Genomic DNA, 5,886 nt, shown 5'->3' on the forward strand with positions numbered 1-5,886 from the left:
AGGCCAGGCTGGACACTGGGGCAGCCTGGGACAGCGGATGTTTGCAAAATAATACTTAAATTCTAAAAAGTCCCCGCCCCTGGATTCTCTAAAGCTTTCATTCTCTCACACACAACACTAAACCATCAGCACACAGAACAAAATCATTATGCAGGCTTCTGGCAGAGCTTAAACCCAGAGTAGCCCAAGCCTCAAAAGGAAAATATTTGCACAATATGACTCAGTGCAAAGAATTTAACTTCAGTTTTAATTGCTCTGCTTGTCAGCAATCAAACAATGAAATCCTGCAAGGACACACAGAGGATGTGGTTGTCTTCTCTCACAATACAGCTCTGTTACTCCAAAAACGTGAAACACTTTAAATCATCAACAATCCCTTCAAAAGGAAAAAAAAAATCATCAACAATCCCTTCTTTTTTTTTATTTTTAAACATATTAAATCATCACACATCCCTTCACAAATTTTTCTTTTTTTTCTTTAAACATTTTAAATCATCACCCACACCCATCTCTTCAAAACTAATTCCTTTCTTTTTAACATTTTAAATCATGACCCATCCTTTCAAAAGTTTTCTCTCTTTTTTCTTTAAACATTTTAAAACATCACCCATCCCTTTAAAAGTTATTCCTTTTTTTTTTTTTTTTTTTTTTTGAACAAGGGAATAAAACCTGCAATAAAGCAATCAGTGCTCTCTGTAATTCTATTTTTCAGACCCTCACCTGACCTTTACCTGGTCTTTCTGCTGGCCCCTGGCAGGAGGATGCTGTTCCAGCCATGAAATGCAATGATGCAGTGGGTGGGAAGTGAATTAGCTTTAGTGAGCCACACAATGCATGGAAATTGAACTGCACACTTGTGCAGAGCCTCTCCTGCCTGATCTGCTCCTCACTGCCTGCCACCCCTTTTTCTTTCATGAACTGACTCATTTGATTATTTGGGAATCTCTGCTGACCCTCCTTTGTTATCCCTCAGTCCAGGCTGATTTTCCAGCCCACACAAATCACCCCTCTGTACCCAGCACCTTCCAGAGCCTTGTCCCAAACTCTGCCAGCAAGGGGTGACTTTTCCTGCCGAGGCTTTGCCCTGTGAAGATCAAACCCTCTTGTTTGTCCTTCCCTTTGTCCCCAGTGAAGGTGTCCTCAGGCTCTGGCTGGCTCCAGCTCTGCCTCCCTGCACTGCAGCCAGTCCCTTTGGGATTGGGATCCTGCTGGGAGAGGCCCCAAGGACCCCAAACCCACCCCACAGCTGGTGCTGAGCACCTTGCCTCTCCTCACTGCTCATCCCTTTCACCTGCTCTACCTGGGGCAAAAAACCCCAAATCCTTTGGGATAAGAGGGCAAAGAAGGAAGGAGCTGCTGTCCAGGGGCAGAAGATCTGTCCCAGCTGTGTGACCTTGGCTCCAGAGACACCTGGAACATCCAAGCAGCACCTGGAGCATGGGAGGAGATGTTTGGTGCATCCAACACCTGAGCTTTGGCTTGGAGAAGGAGATGAAGAAATAAATATGCTGTGTAATAGGAGGGAAAAACGCCAGATAGTCCTGGATTGAGGGATAACCACTGCTCCTAAGGGTGACAACCATGGTTTAATGAACTGTAGGAAACATGAAGGAACATAGGGAAAAGGAGCAGCTCCATGAGGAATCACCTTGGGACTGGACTTGGAGCAGCCTGGTCCTTGGAAGGTGTCCCTGGCCCATGGAGGGGTGCAGCTGGGTGATCTGTTGGTCCCCTCCAGCCCAAACCAGTCCAGGATTCTGAGCTTTGCTGTTTGGAGCCTTCCATCTCTTTACCATCTGTTCCAAGCCTGAGTGACCTCCACTCCACAGCAATCCAACCTGAAAGTGAAACCATGTTGTCTCAGGGCTGCTTTTGGTCTGATTTTGTCCCTTTGAGCTGCTCATGAGGATGTTCCCAGGGTGATGAGGTGTTTGCTGCTGCAGGATAATCACGTTGCATAAAGCTTCTGCCCATTGTGGAGCTCATAAAACCAGCAGCAACATCTATCTCGGCCCAAAGAGGCTGGGAGTTTATTAAAGTTTTAAATTATGAATGCTGCTAATGCAGGGTAATAAGTGCAAGCAGCACAGCGCGAGCACTGATCATTCTCCTATTTTTGTCTACTATTGTGTAGTTATTAGGCACCTTGTCCTTTATTAATCTCCTTTGACCTTCTTCCACAAATTCTCCTTCCCATAAAATTGAGTAACTGCTGAGGATCAGACTGTGCCCAGGAGGGCCTGGGGGGATGAGGCACAGTGTGGACAAAATGCTAAAGAAAAATGATAAAGAAAACGCTCCTGGTGAAGCCCCCTGACCTCTCTGAGCTGGGATGGGACCTGTGGGGCTCAGAGCTGAGGAGGAGGCCTGGGGTGGGGGAGAATTTAATTTCCTTGTTTTAATGGAGACTTTGGGGGCTGAGAAAGGGCTCAGCCTGGAGCAAAGGTGTCCCAGGAATTCCTGGAGCCGGCACTCAGTGCTCTGGGCTGGGGACAGGGTGAGGATGGGCACAGCTGGGATTCGATGGTCTCAGAGGTTTTTTCCACCCAAAATGATTCTGTGATCGGATACATAAATCAGATAAATGTATACTGCCAGCAGGGGGAATTTCTCCATGGAAAAAGTTCTTAAACATTGGAATGGGCTGCACTGGAGTTCCCATCCCTGGAAGTGTCCCAGTAATTCCTGGAGGTGCACTCAGAGCTCTGGGCTGGGCATTGGGCACAGCTTGGACTCGATGATCCCAGAGGTCTTTTCCACCCTAAACGATTCTGTGATCTGAGACTTACTTCAGCACAATACCTAAATGTCATTTCTAAGCTTCAAATGACAATGATTTGAATATTAAAAACTCCCCATCTCCGGAACACTGTGGGAGAGGAATAAAGAACCCTTCAGGGAGGGGACAAAAGAAACCCAGAATCTTCTTTGCAAAGTCCTTGTTGAGAATTCAGTGCAGGATCCCCCACACTGGAAGGCAGCCAGTGAGTGCTCCCACAGCTTTTCCCTTTGTTTTATGGCAGCGTGAGGGATCAAGGATGTGCCCACCTGCAGCAAGGACTTGAGATGGAAAAGAGCTCAGCACTTTGCTCACTCCCTGTCAGCACAAAGCACAAGATTCCTGTTTCACCTGGAACCCACGTGGCAGCAGCAGACAGCTATAGAATTAAATCATTGCTTTTGCCTGAAAAATGCCTGTGCTGCATACAAATTTAAATATTCATGGCATTTACAACTTACCCATATCAATCACAACACTGCCACTGGAGTGAGACAGGTGTGAAGCCTCTACCGAGAAGTTATTTCCTAAAGAAAGTTTAATTTTTGTCTCTTCATTATGTTTTTTTTCACTTATGTACAGCATAGTGAAAAAAACCCCTAAGTTTAGAGTTGCTCATTCTAATTCTGGTTGTCTGAAGAAACATTAAATAAAATGCTAGACAGCTTTAAATAAATTGCACATTTGAATGAATAAATAAATAGCTGAGGTATTAGAATTGAAAATCCAGCAGCTGATTGGTAAAACCTCCCAAGAAGTGGAGGTTATGTTCTTGCAGAAAATGCTGGATTTGAAACATGCTTGTTACAGCAGGTGGCTAAAGAGTGTTCTCCCAGCATGGGGAATAACAGCTTTTAGGGACTATTACCATTATTTCATGTGTAAGCAACAAGAAAATTAAAAAGACACAAAAAGCTCAAGCAAGCCAGCAGAATCTGCTGTTCCCATCATTTCTGGGCTCTGTGGGAGGGAGGAGCTCCTGCAATGGGGGCACTGTGAGCAGCAGCGACCCATCCATGGTGTTCCTGCAGGTCCCACAGGCACCATCCCAGCCTGGAACCCTGGGGCCTTCCAGAAGCCCAGGAGTTGTCATATTTCATATTTAGTACATATCAGGTGGTCCTGGGGGCTGGGAGCAGCAGGAATGTCCCTGTGGCTGCCTGGGAATTCACTGCTCGTTCCCAGGGGCTCCAGTCCAAGCAGGAGCTTGTTGTCATTAGAGTACAAGAGCTCTGTTGTCATTACATTGCAAGGGTTCCATATTGCTAGAGTTTCACACCTCCTTGATGTCTCTCATAGGCAGCTCCAGCAGCACTGACTCTTGCTCATCCTCACAGCAGCCAACTGACTCCAGTTCCCACCAATCCACTCTTTTATCTCACTCTTCCAATTGGCTACAGGTGTGGCCTGTTAACATCGGGCCTGCTCCTAATCTTTAGTAATTGGTTCAGCTGCAACTCTTTGGGGAGATAAGATTACTTCTATACCACCTTCATTTACCCATACTCTAGCCCCCTACACTTAAACTCTAAGTTTCCCACCCTGTGATATCACACACTTCTACCCAAACTCCACACCCACAATCCCAGTTCCATCATTCCATTTTGGAAGCTTCTCCACAGCCTCAGGTCAGTGCAGTGTTCTCCTGGGGATCTGTGCCTGCCAGCACAGAAAGTTTAAAATTCTCAGCATCCAGGGTTCCCACAGAGTTCCAGCCAGAGGAATGAAGAGGAATGGCTGGAGAAAGCATGGAATGGTCTGTGCTGGAGCTCCATCCCCACTGGGAGGGATGAGGACACACTGGTGTGGACCAGGAGATGTTTGGACCCAGCCATCTCTCTCCTGCTTTCATTAAACCCCACACAGAAACAATTAAAACCTTGCCTGGGATTATCCTGTAAGGTCTGTTCATCCCTCTATAGCCAAACACTTCTTTACTTTGTTTATTAGCTGTGTTTACTCACCAGCTCTCCCTTCTGAGCAGCCTCAAACCTCAGTTTGTTTTAGTCTTTACACAAGCAACGCCTGTCACAAGCTGCTTCCTCAGCCTGCCCCTTTTCTACCCCTCAGCTTGCATTTTCTGCTTTCCAAGGTCATTTTTAGTTGTGTGAAAGGAGAATAAAATGAGTTTCCTGTGCAGAATTCAGCCCCTCCCATAGCTGGACAAAGCAGGCAGCAAAGCAGAAAAGAGATCTTGGAAAAATATCCCAGCCACAGCCTTCACTCCATGAGGGGTGAACGGGAATGGTCCATGGAAACAAGTGGAAATTTCTGCTGGAATCTTCATTTTATTTTATTATCTTTATATTATATTATCATTATATTATTTATTTTATTATCTTTATATTTTATTTTATTTATTATCTTTATATTATATTACCTTTCATTTTATTTATTTTATAAAATAAAAATAAAGGTGGTGGGAATTGGTGATTCTGAACTGGCTGAAAGAGGGGAAATTTACATTTCAGAGACACCTTGAACATTGAAATGTGAATTTCAGAGACTCCTTCCACTACCCCAGGTTGCTCCAAGCCCTGTCCAGCCTGGCCTTGGACACTCACAGGGAAGAATTCCCAATATCTCACCTAAATCTCTGCTCTCTCACTTTGAAGCTTTTACTCATCAGTCCTTTCTCATGTCATCAGTACTTGCTATAGATTTTAAAAACTCATAGCAAAATTTAAGCAACTTCTGATTGTATCTCTCCAGAAAGAAAATAAAAAGAACAGATATAAATATTTTTTCCCACCTCCTAAATATTTTTCTAAACAATTCCCAGTCTGTCACCAAAGCCACCTGCCAGATTCCCGATTGAAGAGGGGAAACCTCAGCTTCCAGTCTGTTTATAAAAGGTAATTCCCAGGGAATGCTGACTTTTTAAGGATATTTAAGATATTGAAAGTTTCCCTTGCTCAAAGTCAACAGAAAGTTGATTTTTGGGTAAGACCAAGAATGGAAAGATTCAACAGTGGAGGAGATTGGTGTGGATAATTACCTGAGTACATCAGAGGGGTTCTGTGATAGGAATTGCCCTGATCATTACCAGTTGTGCCAATTGGTAATTCCACACTGGGGATAGGAACTCAGGATAGAAATTGATGGAG

At 44.7% G+C, this 5,886-nt stretch overlaps 1 long non-coding RNA gene across 2 annotated transcripts; it reads right to left on the reverse strand.

Moving 5' to 3' along the window:
• Positions 1-228: 228 nt before the first annotated feature.
• LOC132076274 (uncharacterized) lies at positions 229-4,154 on the reverse strand. 2 transcript variants are annotated; one of them, XR_009418881.1, is made up of 2 exons: positions 4,059-4,154; positions 229-1,838 (listed from the first exon to the last, which is right to left on the reverse strand). It is a non-coding gene; the product is annotated as an uncharacterized LOC132076274 (long non-coding RNA). The 2 variants fall into 2 exon arrangements; XR_009418880.1 differs by having other exon boundaries at positions 229-3,048; positions 4,059-4,118.
• Positions 4,155-5,886: the final 1,732 nt, after the last annotated feature.

Source organism: Ammospiza nelsoni, chromosome 8 (assembly GCF_027579445.1).
Source record: "Ammospiza nelsoni isolate bAmmNel1 chromosome 8, bAmmNel1.pri, whole genome shotgun sequence".
Classification (NCBI taxonomy): domain Eukaryota; kingdom Metazoa; phylum Chordata; class Aves; order Passeriformes; family Passerellidae; genus Ammospiza; species Ammospiza nelsoni.